Source organism: Canis lupus, chromosome 12, assembly GCF_048164855.1.
Source record: "Canis lupus baileyi chromosome 12, mCanLup2.hap1, whole genome shotgun sequence".
Taxonomy (NCBI): domain Eukaryota; kingdom Metazoa; phylum Chordata; class Mammalia; order Carnivora; family Canidae; genus Canis; species Canis lupus.
Window position 1 is genome coordinate 50,659,299 of NC_132849.1, and position 14,074 is coordinate 50,673,372.

The 14,074-nt window shown below is 40.9% G+C and overlaps 1 protein-coding gene across 1 annotated transcript in view; it reads left to right on the plus strand.

Annotated features, from left to right (window-relative positions):
- The window catches only part of OSR1 (odd-skipped related transcription factor 1), a 365,031-nt gene that overhangs the window by 326,565 nt on the left and 24,392 nt on the right, over window positions 1-14,074 (plus strand). The window contains 1 exon segment of the mRNA XM_072770986.1: window positions 8,125-8,223. The gene's annotated coding sequence lies outside the window, so the exon portion shown is untranslated.

Consider the following 14,074-nt stretch of genomic DNA (forward strand, 5'->3'; position numbering starts at 1 on the left):
ATAAAGAAAAATCGAACAAGGAAGAATTTAAGCACCATAAAGACAGAATCATACTAACTCATTTCTTTTGTGTGTGTTTATAAGTGTGCATGCACTTCAACTAGATCCAACTGGAAGGAAGAGAGTCTAGCAGATACTAATAAAATCCTTTGCCAAAAATAGTCATTAGAAATACAGTAGCTTATAAATTAAATATGCTTAAAGCAATAGAAAACTATGGCAACCAATGTATTATATGAGGTTGTATGATTAAATCTAAATGTGTGGATTCAATTATAATTGCAGATGTAAGAACAGGGACACTGGCAGACAGACTTACCAAGTCCAGCTTGCAAAATAAAGTAACAAAAGCTGGGACCACACCGTGAAAAGGATTTCTCTCTGCTAGCCTGCTGCCCCAGACAAATAGTTACTGGGAGGTGGGCAGGGACTAGAACAAACCAGAATATGATTAGATATGATGATTAGATGATTCTTTGTATAATTACAGGAGTGCATAACAAATATTTGAAATACCAAGTATAGCAATGTCAATAAGGAATGCCCTTCAGCTTAGTTATTCATGTGCTGACTTAAGACAGCAGATCTTGCACTGTCTTTGCCACTCTGCTAGAATAATATATGATACTCCTGGGAGTGGAGACATAGAGGGATATGTGTGTGCCTACATTGATAAATGGCTTCCTTGATGGTATGCCCTGTTTGGGCTGGGAAAGTCAGGGACCAACTTGGGTTATGGAAAGATTAGTTTACTTATTCAAAATCTAAGAATGCCCAAATAAGTTCAGTAGTGTATTAATACAGCACCATTGAAAAGTCATTTAGTGGGCAGCCAGGGTGGCTCAGCAGTTTAGTGCCACCTTTAGCTCAGGGCGTGATTCTGGAAACCCAGAATCAAGTGCCATGTCGGGCTCCCGGCATGGTGCCTCCTTCTCCCTCTGCCTGTATCTCTGCCTCTCTCTCTCTGTCTCTCTCTCATGAATAAATAAATAAAATCTTTTAAAAAGTCATTTAATTTTTTTAAACAATTATTTATTTATTTGAGGGAGAGAGAGAGAGAGAGAGAGAGAGAGAGAAGAGAGAGAAAGCATGAACAAGGAGAGGAGCAGGAGAGGGAGAAGCAAACTCCCTGCTGAGCAGGGAACCTGAAGCAGGTTTTGATCCCAGGACTCCAGGATCATTACCTGAGCCAAAGGCAGATGCCCAACCAACTAAGCCACCTAAGTGCCCCAGGAAAGTAATTTCATTTTTTGAATTGAAGTGCCAGTAGACCCCAACTAACAGATGTTGAGTGCTAATTGTGTGCCGGACACAGTTAAATGTTTTACATTGTCAAGTCATTTATTTCTTGCAGCAACCTTAAGTAGACATTATTATTATCTACTCAATTTTATAGATGAAGAAAATGAGGCCTAAAAAAGTTACTTCCATAAGGTCATCCAGCAAGTCAGGCAAAGCATCAGGGCTCAAATCCAGGTTGATCAGACTCTGGAGTCTAGGTTCTTTCCTACACTCTGTTGCTTCCCAGAAGGCATCTATTCCCAGATATTCCATCAACCATTAAATTATAGAAAAAATGTAAATGAAAAATGTAGTAGACAAAATAATAGCCCCCAAAGATACCCACATTCTAATTCCCTAGAACCTGTGAATATATTCCCACATCACAAAAGGGACCTTACGGATATGATTAAATCAAACATCTTGATCTGGGGGGATTTTGCTGGATTATCTGGGTGGGCCCAATGTAATCACAGGGTCCTTATAATAGGGAGGCGAAAGCTTCAGTCAGAAAATAAAGATGTGAAGTCCAAACCAAAGATTGGAGTGGTGACTTTGAAGAAAGAAGAAGGGGCCATGAAGTGAGGAATATAGCTGGCCTCGAGAATCTGAAATAGGAGGAAACATTTCTGTCCTGGAACCTGCAGAAGGAATGCAGCCCTCCTTGCTTCTTGAGCTTAGCTTGATGAGTTGCATGCTGAACTTCTAACCTGTATATAGAATACAAGAATAAATGTGTATAGCTTTAAGCCATTAAGCTTGTGGTGGTTACACTAGCAGTATGAAGCTCATCCAGGAAGCCTCATAGAAATTTTTTTCAAGATTTTATTTATTCATGGGAGATACAGAGAGAGATGCAGAGACATAGGCAGATGGAGAAGCAGGCTTCCTGCAGGGAGTCTGATAAGGGACTCGATCCCAGGACCCTGGGATCATGACCTGTGCCAAAGGCAGATGCTCAACCACTGAGCCACCCAGGTGCCCCCCCCTCATAGAAATTCAAATGTAAAAAAGCTCCATAGAAAAATGTCCAGCCTAAATTTATGCAAATGAAATTCTAATGGTGATGCATTGAGAAAAGTATTCTTGGGACTTCCTATCCTATGAGAAGCAGGTCAGATTGCATAGAATCAGAAAATGTCATGATTTACCTTCATCACCTGTGCCTTCATCTAGATAATAGAGATTGATCTGATAAGAGCAAATAAACCGGAGCTCACAAATGCCAGGCCTGTGCCCTAGGCTGGATCTCTCCCTCAGTCAACAACTCTTTCTTCTCATGGATTCAGTGATGATGATTAGCAGCCCATGACATAATAAAGGTGGAGTAGGGTAGATCTCAGCACATCGTGTTTTGAGATACTTTGTTATCTATGGAGATCAATAGATTTCACATGTGCAAATAATAACCAGCTAGAAGATATAGTGAAAGAGAAAACCTATTTGATAGTGTTGGAAAATTAGATACTTTAGGAATAAATTTAGGAAGAAGTGTTCAAATACTGTATGAAAAAAAGCTATAGTCATTTTTAAGCATTTATTTTATTTATTTTGGAGATGGAGAGCTTTTGAGCAGGGGCAGGACAGAGGGCAAAGGAGAGAGAGGAACTCAAGCAGAGTCCACACTGAGGTGGAGCCCTATGTAGGGAGACCACGACCTGAGCAGAAACCAAGAGTTGGACACTCAACCAGCTGCATCATCCAAGCACCCCAAAACTATGATCATTCTTGAAAAATACAAAAGTAGACCTATAGATACTGCTCATTTTTGCTTAGGACATCTTGACACCATCAAGATGTTAGTTCTTTATAAATTAATTGATAACATTGATTAGTTCCTAATTGATAACATTGATTAGTAAACCTTTCCTAGAACTGGATAAGGTGATTCCAAAGTTTGCATGGAAAAACTAAACCTGCAGTAATAACTAGAAAGGCCCTGAGAAAGAATAGTCATGAGAGGGAATAGGTATCTAAACATATCACATAGATATCTAAACAAATCACAACACAACTGTGGTAATTGTAGAATAGAGAGCCTAGAAACAAGTGAAACTGTGGATGATAATGGTCATTCCTGGGATCACTGGGGCAAAAATAACCCTTTTATATCACTGTGTTGGGGGAAAACTGGAGAGTCATTTGTAAAAAGATAAAACCAGATCCATTTCTCACAATATATACCAGAGAAAGTTCCAAACGAATAAAAAATGTAAATGTAAAAAAAATGAATCTATAAATATAAGCCAAAAACATAGGAGAATTCCTCTATAACTTGGGGAGGGGTGGGATTTCTACAAGGTGCTTTTGTTTATCCTGTTATTTTTGGTATTTCTGTGATCTGTTATAGAAGCTTCTCTTGTATGCAGTATGTTTGGATTTAGTTTTTGTGACACAATCTATGAAACTTTTACTAGATTGGTTTATTCTCTTTACATGTGTTAGCATAATTAATATTACATACATATGCATATACATATTTTGTCTTAATTCTGTTATCCTTGTTTTTAGTTTTTAATGCTTCCTTGAAATCCGTTAGGTAAGCTGGCTATGGCATAGATTCAGTTGTTCTATATCTGCTTTTCTTTGCAAATAGCATGACTTTCAATCAGTAGACTTGATAGTTCCTTTGTCCCTTGAATTTTTTCTTTATTAGGACTAGAGTATATATTGTTTTACTTAAAGGGTTCTCCACTTCAGAGACTCCAGTCATCTTCAGGTTAGATTGTATCACCCCTCTTCCCATTGCTTTTATCTTTTATTTTTTTAAAAAAGATTTTATCTATTTATTTGAGAGAGAGAGACAGAGAGCATGAGCAGGGGAAGAGGCAGAGGGAATGGGAGAAACAGACTCTCTGCTGAGTGGGGAGCCCACACAGGATTCCCAGGTCCCCGGAATCATGACCTGAGCCAAAAGCAGATGCTTAACCAACTGAGCCACCCCAGGCACCTCTTCTGATTGCTTTTAAATCATAATCCTTTCTCCCTTCACATTCAGTAGGATTGTTTTAAACTTTTCCTGTGTGCCAGTAATTCATTTGAGGTAGTCAGCTCTGTTTCAATCTGTTTCTAATTAATTATATTTTCTATGTCACAGGTATCAATAAATCCAGTATCACAGGAAATATATATCACCAATAGATATCTCTATATTTTTAAATCTGTATACATATCTATATATCTGTGATATAAAATATATAATTAATTAGTCTTAAGTGGTGTTTTGGTCCTTGGTTTATTTCCTTAACTCTAAAAACTTCCTTTTTTTCTTATTCTGTTGTTTGAACATCTCATCTCTGAGGTCATCTTGATTAGATGCTGTCTTTTGCATGTGGTGCCCCTTTATCTCTCCTATTATCATATATTTGCATGCTCTTCCCAACCTTTTTCATGCTTAAGGAGAGCAGGTCAGTTTAACCTTCTTTGTATTGAGACAACATGGATAAATTCTCTTGGAGTCCCTTTCCATCTTGGCTGAGAATTTACTTTCCCTCAAAAGGTAGAGTTCAGATGAGGTTTTCTGTTTTCTGGTCTTTATAAAGACCAGAAGAGGGAGAAGAGGAATGAGCAGTTTGAGGAAAACCCTCATCCAGAATGATGTGCAGCCTTACAGTAGGATTCTATTCTCTCATCTTTAATTTTGTTAAATCATATTTTTTCCCACCCTAACCCACAGATAATTTTCTATAGGAACAGCCTCATGTTGTTGTGTTATCCAGGAAGCTTTTCAGTGTTCCTTGTAAAGGGTGGAAACAGGAAATTATTATTTGTATCCAAAGGACAAATAGAAAACTGAAAGACCAGAAGCAAGAATTTGTTAATGATGTCATTAAAATGTCGCATTATACCGAATGTTTTCCTTGTTAAAATTTGACATTAGTAAAAAAAAAAAAATTCATTATACTTGAAAGGAACTGCTTGCTTGACTCTATTATTTCATAAGAATTCCTGAGCTTGCTTGATAATTGTGAATTAGTCATTACAATTTTTAAATGGAGCAAAGCACTCGAAACAATGTAAATAGTTTTAAGTGCCAAATGGCAAAGAGATTTCCCAAAAGAATGTATGGGAAAAAATTATGTTTAATGAGGGATGTGGGTGAATTTTAATATATTTGTTATCCTGGGGTGGAGATTCCAAAAATAAGGTGCTTAGGAGCTGCAGGCATCCCAACTGTCCCACCCAGTATTCTTGGGCTGCTGGTGCTTTCTCTGTTCAAAGGGCCCCGGGTCTTCTGCTGCCATCAAGGAGTTGCCTGACATCGTTCATTTACCCAGTTTCGCCTTTCTGATGCCAGCAGTCATTTCTACATTGTCCCAAGCAAGCCGGGGAAAAGAGATGGTAGAGGTGTCATACTCAGATTGGCCTGGAATCTTGTGAACACCTGTCCTGTACCTTTCCCACATGACGGGTCAATCTTTAGGTAGCCAAGACACAGGATGATGAATCCAGTTACTGCCAGTTATACTCACCACCCCAGGCAGCAAGAATTGAAGACGGACCTCCTCGTGAAATCTATGCATTTGCTATACTTCTTGCATGCTGGTCAAGAGGAGAGTCAACATGGAATCTTTTTCTATTCTGGGAGGATAGGGGAGCATGGTGGACACACAAGGCTTTCAGGTACAGAGGTGGCAGGGGTCCTGGCCACAGCACCTGAACGTGGCAATCATGGGATCCCCCTTGCAAGCAATTCTGTGATGTGCGTAGGTGTTGCTCCAGAAGGTACAGCCCCTATTCTGAGTCTCTGACTCTCCTACAATGGCATAAGAGTTTCCTTTAGGAAAAAAAAAAAAAGTCCTCCTTAAACTAGCCAGAGTGGCTGGCTGCACTCAGGTTTTGGTGCCTGTGGGAAGAATCCATAATGTAGGGAAGGGCAGCTCCTCCAGATTCTCAACATGCCACTTTCCCCACCTGCTCCAGCATATTTATTTTCCCTTTGCATTTTCTTGGGTTGCCATTACCCATCATTGCCATCCAGGTTGGCTTAAGCCAGGGCTGTCAGATTTAAAAACTAAAGATACAGGCTGCACCACGGATTGTGTGATTCCGTTATATGAAATGTCCAGGAAGGTGAGGGTATGGGGACAAAACATAGATTAATGGTACAGAGTGTACATTAGTGTCTGCTAAGGGCTGGGGGCAGAGATGTGAAGTGACCACTAACGGGTACTAGCTTCTTTTTAGAGTGATGAAAATGTTCTAAACAGAAATTGTGGTGATGGTTGTATAGCCCTGTGAATATATTAGAAACCGTTAAAGTGTGGACTTTAATTGGGTGAATTTATGGCATATGAATTATTACTCAATAAAGATGTCAAAAAATTAAGACACCGAGTTAAATTTGAATTTTGGATAAACAAGAAATAATTTTTAGTATGTCCTGTATAATATTTGGACTATCCTAGAACATTATTGTTTATCTGAAATTGAAATTTAACTGGGTGTCCTGGGTTTTCTCTGGCAAACCCACTCTACATATTTATGGTATCCTTGCTTTCCCATCCCACTTCACTTCAAGTAAAGATCATCAGAATGCAAACCCCATAAAGTGTTTTATATTTTTAATTTTTGGAAAACTTTATTTATTTATTTGAGAGAGAGCAGGAACCAGAGAAATGGGCAGAAGGAGAGAGAGAAGCAGACTTCCCACTGAGCAGGGAGCCTGACAACATAGGGCTCGATCCCAGGACCCTGGGATCATGACCTGAGCTGAAGGCAGACGCTTAACCAACTGAGCCACCTTGGTGCCCCTTATATTTTTTATTTTTATTTTTTTAATATTCAGGCTCTTAGCTGTACCAAACAAAATCATGTGGGTTCTTGGCAACTTGTGTCTTATTATTTCAGTGGCCACCAATCTTCCTATGATTGTTGTTTTCATTCCCTGAAAAGGACCCTGTTTAACTATACTCAAGTTCGGACAGTTTCTCTCCACCTTCCTCAATGTATGGAGGGCTGAAAAAGTTCCTGAGTTCTTTACCTAAAGTATCTCATATATGTTACTAATATAGCTGATTGGAGGAATGTGGTTTACTTCAGTGGTCTGATGGTCTCCCTAGCACTTCCTCTAAATTATACAATCTTGCATAGTTTGCTGGCCTATAGTTCACAGTCATGGGCCTTCTTTGCAAAGAGCCGCCCTCTGCCCCATGGTAGAAGATCAGGGGTTTGCTTGCATCCTGCAGAACCTGACACCCAACATAGAGAGACAGCAACAAGATTGTTTCTTCCAAACTCATTAATCAGATAACTTCCCTCTTGTCTGTGGGAAGGGATGAGTAAGGAATATGCAGAGGACCCAGATATTACTGTAATGAAAGCTCTCTCTTATGAAAAGAAAACTATAGAAGTAGAGATTTTCTTGGAACTGAAAATGAGTGGGGGTAAAATAAATCTGGAGAAAAGTGTACACTAGGAGTTCATTTTTGCACATATGCATAAACACATATCCTGGAGACTAGAGGAATTCTGCTTGGTTGCCTTTAGGGAAGAATGGGGAGGAAATGGGATTGCAGAGTATCGGTTTTGAATTTTAAAAAAAGACAGGAATAGGAGAAACTCATCATGATTTTTAATTTTAGTAGATGTAAATATGGGTTTCGTTTTAAGATTTTATGCAATAGATTCTCGTATAATGTAGCATCTTTTCCCAGCAATACTGAGCATCCATTTTCTTGCTTCTCTTCTTATTCTACTTTGTGATCTCAGAGGAAATCACAATTTAGAGTAGTATTTACCATGGGCTTCAAGTCACTCTCTCTTAGGAGTACTGGGTGAGAAAACCATGGGGCTGTCAGGAGGTTTGGAAATCGACAGGCAACTCTCATGCTGTTCATATAGGCTGCATCTTCTTTGGTGGCTACCGATAGATTGAAGCTTTTGATAAGTTCCTGGTTCATGGATCTCACCTCACCTGGCTCTGCGGCAGCCTCATTCCAGGTAACCACCCTTGCACCCTTCAGTTTCAGAGACAAAAAGGACTCCAAAGGAGAGTTCTCCCTTCCGTATGGTGGCAGGTGGGTTAACTCAGGTCTGACAAATCCCTTCTCTATGGTGGAAACAAAGCACCATTTGTCTGATTTCATGAGATGGGTCTTCTTTTTTTTTAAATTTTTATTTATTTATGATAGTCACACAGAGAGAGAGACAGAGACAGAGACATAGGCAGAAGGAGAAGCAGGATCCATGCACCGGGAGCCCGACATGGGATTCGATCCTGGGTCTCCAGGATCGCGCCCTGGGCCAAAGGCAGGCGCCAAACCGCTGCGCCACCCAGGGATCCCATGAGATGGGTCTTCTAAGGAAAGATCTACCAGGCATATTGCTCTGGGAAGCACAGAAAGACTCCCTATGAGTATTGTTTAGGCAATGTCCAAATGAAAGCCTTTTGCCTCCACCCTGGCTTTTTTGGTCCTAATTCAGAGCAGTTGCAGTTGATGCCCAGTTGGGAAAACAAAAGAGAATTCACTAACCCAGAGAACATGGATGAGAGCATACCCATCCATATTCTTCTGCTAGGAATCTACAGCAGACCTCGGAGATTGTGGGCAAATCACAGCTCTGGGTCTCCATCTCCTCACCCATAAAACAAAGGGTTTGGTAAAATGGCCTTGAAAAGGCCTTCCAACTGTAACATCTGCAAATTCCACGAAGTTGCATCTCTAGAGGCTTGGCCTCTGATGCCTTAGCACTTGGCAGCTGCTCGGAGGGATCTCAGAATTCTGTTGAGACAATGTTGGGTGACATGCTGTCCCTATCTGGACCCGTCATTGCTCTGACCAGCTTTGATGGTGTGCCCCAGCTTAGAAACTGTCCCACTCCTGAGCTCTGCTCAGCATTTCTTTTATGAAGACTATTTGAGTGTTTCTGTTATACATCCTGGTTGCCATGCAAACTTGGCTCGCAGAGGCCTGAAACAAACCCCAAACACCTCCTTACATACTTGCTTTATGACATTTTATTTGAATGCCAATATAACAAGTTTATAGTAAATGGAGGATATGGCAGGAGACTAAAATAACACCATAGTCTTTGAACACTCTAATCTGAGCTTAATAATTTTAAGATTTTTAGACATTTGTAACTCAACCTATGGGCATAATCTAGTAGTAATGGTACTTGGGTAGAGATGTTATGCATGGAGCTCAAAAAGATTGTACTGGATCAAATAACACAGTGGTTCCAAAGGAAACTAAATCTTTTTAAAACCCTCAAACATCAGTTTAAACTGTTAACTTTAATTTTATTTTAAATTCATGTGAAAGTAATTGCATCAAGCTGGGATTAGGTACCCTCTCTGACTCTCCTCTACAGAGTTAACCATTTCACGTATTCCAAATATAAATATGGTTATTTAAAAGGGGGTGAGGTTAAATATAGGCTGGAGGTTTCTTCCCACTGTAGTTTTTCAGAAGCCATCCCCCAGGTGTTTCTCCAGCCCGGACATCAGTCACCTATTTCTCCATCTGTTGGAAGACAGAGTATCCATCTGAGCAAATCGCTGAGTGGAGAGACCACAAAACAGTTCTCAAGTCCTCAAAGTGACATTTTAGTCAGTACCTTGCCATTAAGAATGTGAGTGAGCAAAGTTGGTTTGATGGTGTTATTAAGGCAATAATTTAATAAGGGTGTGGCCTTATAGAGTAGAGAGAGTGCAGGGCAGGGAGTTACCCACACCAGGCTTCAGCCAGTCTCTAACATCCTGACTTTAGAAAGTTTATCTCTCTTAGTTTTAATATTCCAAGCCATAAAATTAGGGGGTTAATAAAATCTCAAGGGTTCTGTCAAAGCCTGATGTTCTGGGCTTTTTCATTTAGCAGAACTCTCTGGAGGTGAGCTCCAAGAGGCAGCCATCCACATGGAGCATTGTGCAGTGGCTATTTCCCTTACTCCTTTTGTTTTCCTGTGACCCCAGACTTGGCCACATCAGAAAGTGGGCAAGAAGTGCCCAAGCGCTCGGAGTTGAGCAATCTGGCTGCTGTGGGGCCAGTATCTATGTCACTTGCAGGTGGGAAAAAGGGGAAAACAGGAAAGGCCTACAATTCAGCTTTTTCTTGATAAAACAGTCCTCCAGATTCCCATCTTGGAGGAGGGCACAACACCCTCAGAAAGGGCTAGGAGTTGCAGCAGAGGAGCTGCTGCTGGGTTCATTAGAGCCTGTGAAAGCAGACCAGCAAGAAGAGTGCAGGCAGGCGAGCTACAGGATGGACTCACCGAAAGTCCGCTCTGAGTGGACAGTGCAGCCACCAGAGAGTGAGGCAGGAACACAGGAGAGCAGTCAGCGCTGATGGTGAGAAGCAGCCCGAGTCAGAAAGCAAGGATACTTCCTGACCTTGGCCATTTGGGACCAGTATCCCATTCTTTCCCATGCATCTACTTTTGTTGGCCCTATGGCACAATGTAGACCTGAGTGAGCACCCAGAAGGGGGGCCGGAACATGATGTTTACACCTCAGCATTCCAAGTTCTGAGCAGGTGTCTACCTGTGCTGGATAAAGATGATTCCTTGATGACCAAGTGCCTATTATTCCATCAGAAGAATTTCCGCATAACTTCCTTTAGTGTTTTTAGAATCTAAGTGCCCACATGTGATCTTGGAGGCACTTCGTGACTCTAAGACTTATCCTTCAGAATCCAAAATATTTGATTTTCTTTTTTGAACACGAACATAAGGATTTGAATTGGTAACTTTTTTTTCATTTCATTCATTTCATTTTTCATTTCATTCATTAAGTTGAGTGGCCCTCAACTTAATTTTCCCAAATAATTTTTTCTTCTACTAAATATAAAGCAGAGTCACCTATAGTATGGCCTCAATATCTTTTTTTTTGAATTTATAAAATCTTGAAGAAATGGAATAGAAGTCTTATCAATTTCCTTGTTAAAAGTGGGGATTTTAAAATATAACTGCATCAACAATAAGATAAAAAGATTTAAAGATAAAGATTGAAAGATTTTAAAGCTTTTTTTGGCAGGAAAAACAAACTTATTCACATCGGGTTTGTTTAGATTTTTTAAATCACATGTAATCATTCTTTAAGTTAAACTCTTATTCCTTTTTTCAAATAGTTAATAATTACCCCCAAAATTATGTACTTGAATTTCATATGATCTTGTTTGAATTTCCGCGCATGGTGTAGGGGTCCAGGCTTAGAGAACACTATTCTGTATTCCCTATGATGAGGCACAAGACAGCACTTTAAAGAATGATTACTTTTGCAATGGACTTCTGTACTAGCTTAATTTTATTCCTTATTGTAGAAATTAGCTGTTTTAGGGTCTTTACATATTTTATACATCATCTATAGAATAGAGTTCTAGACTATTCTGGAAGAAGGAGACCATTCCTCCTTAAAGAGTGCAATAAATGTTTCAGGTAATGATGCTAGCGAACACCTTGGCACTTTGTGAATTATTTGGCCTATAGTAAGCTCTGCCTTCAGTGACTGGTGTGTGTCTGGGGGAAAGGGGAAAGTTCTCTGTCCTCAGAGAACTTTATTTATTTATTTATTTTTTATTTTTTAAATTTTTATTTATGTATGATAGTCACACAGAGAGAGAGAGAGAGAGAGAGAGAGAGAGACATAGGCAGAGGGAGAAGCAGGCTCCATGCACTGGGAGCCCAATGTGGGATTCGATCCCGGGTCTCCAGGATAGCGCCCTGGGCCAAAGGCAGGCGCCAAACTGCTGTGCCACCCAGGGATCCCCTCAGAGAACTTTAAATCTGATTTGGAAAATAAGAAGCAATCAACAAACAGTTAAAATTATGTTTGGGATACATGACATCACCAGAAGTAACCCCTGCTCCTGCAAAAGGGCGAGGTGGGATAACTTCTATTTCTCCAGGCCCTACAAGGCCAGTGTTGCATGTTCCCTCATTTTCTTCCAGCTATTAACATTTTCCAGGAGACAAGGTGAAGGAGGTAGGAGGTTGTGATGGTTAATTTTATGTGTCAACTTGACTGGCCACAGGGTATCCAAATAGTTGGTGAAACATTATTGTGGGTTTATCCCTGTGTTTCTGAATGAGATTAACATTTGAATCCTTGGCTAGGTAGAGTAGATTGCCATGCCCAATGTGGGCAGGCCTCATCTAGTCAGTTGAAGACCTGGACAGAACAGAAAGGTTGAGTAAAAGGGATTGCCTCCTGCCTGACTGGATGAGCTGGGCCAATGGGCTTTTCCTGCCTTTGGACTTGAGTTGAAATATTGGCTCTTCTTGGGTCTGCTTTTGCCAGCTTTCAGATCGGAACTCAAGCTATCTGTGTGTACCCCTCTTTCTTATGCCTTTGGACTCAGACTGAAACTAAACATCAGCCCCTCAGTCTCCAGCTTGCCCACTGCAGATCTTGGGACTTCTCAGCCTTTGTAATCACACGAACCAATTCCTTATCATGAAACTACATATACATAAACCTATATATGCATAATGCATCCATGCATGCATGTATATGGATGTCTATCTTTTATTGATACTTTTTCCTCTACAGAACCCTGACTAACACAGCGGTCTTGCCCTTTAGTTTATCAGTTTCCAAAGTACATTTTAGGTGTTTGCCCAAAGAGGAAAAAATTATGGGGACAGAAGAGTATCTCTCTTTGCAATTAGCCAACCAATTCCAGGGCAAACTGAGTCTTTCTAGCTTTTCCAGCTTTTCTGACCTTCCCGGCTCTGTCTGTTGGCTCCCTCATTCTTCCCTGAGCTGTTGCTGCCCCAGGGTATCCAACTGTCATTGCCTAAAGACTGTGACCTTTCCTCCAAGTACAGGCCCACAGGCTGGGGTCAGCTGTTGTCTGCTGCGTCACCAAGTCCTGTTCAGACCTCATTTTCTCTGCCACCTGGAAGTGGTTGGAAGCTTTGCAAAGTAGGCCTCTGCCTGACTTTGACAAGCATTCCTCTTATTTCTTCCATCCCTTTGAGGCCGCATATATCCCCATTCTAGCCCAGGCCTCCCCTTATATTCTCTATCGTGCTTTCCTAAAATCTCATTGAAGGGCAGTGTCCTGAGGGTGCATGTACTACAGAGTTCTCTTGGCTGCCCAAACTGCACCCTACCCAAGCTCTTGGTGTCTCCACCCACAAATCCTCCAGTTGAAAGCATCCTTCCAGGGGACTCTAGGTTCCTCAGGCCCTTAAGGGTTCAGCTCTGGGGTAAGGAAGCCAGTGGCTCTCAGAAAACAGGGCGCAGCATTCAGGAAAGGCACATTACATGCCTCAGGCACTGTTTTTTTTTTTAATTTTTTATTGGAGTTCAATTTGCCAACATATAGCATAACACCCAGTGCTCATCCTGTCAAGTGCCCCGCTCAGTGCCTGTCACCCCATCACCCCAACCCCCCACCCACCTCCCTTTCCACCACCCCTTGTTTGTTTCCCAGAGTAAGGAGTCTCTCATGTTCTGTCATCCTTACTGATTTTTTCTGCTCATTTTCTCTCCTTTCCCCTTTATTCCCTTTCACTATTTTTTATATTCCCCAAATGAAGGAGACCATATAATGTTTATCCTTCTCCGATTGACTTACTTCACTCAGCATAATACCCTCCAGTTCCATCCACATTGAAGCAAATGGTGGGTATTTGTCGTTTCTAATGGCTGAATGTTTCTAGCAGCAATGTCCACAATAGCCAAACTGTGGAAGGAGCCTCGGTGTCCATCGAAAGATGATGGATAAAGAAGATGTGGTCTATGTATACAATGGAATATTATTCAGGCACTGGTTTTGCATAACAAGGAAGAAGTACTAGGATTTAGGGAGAAGAACTCACTTGATCAGCCAGGGTAAGTCAAGTT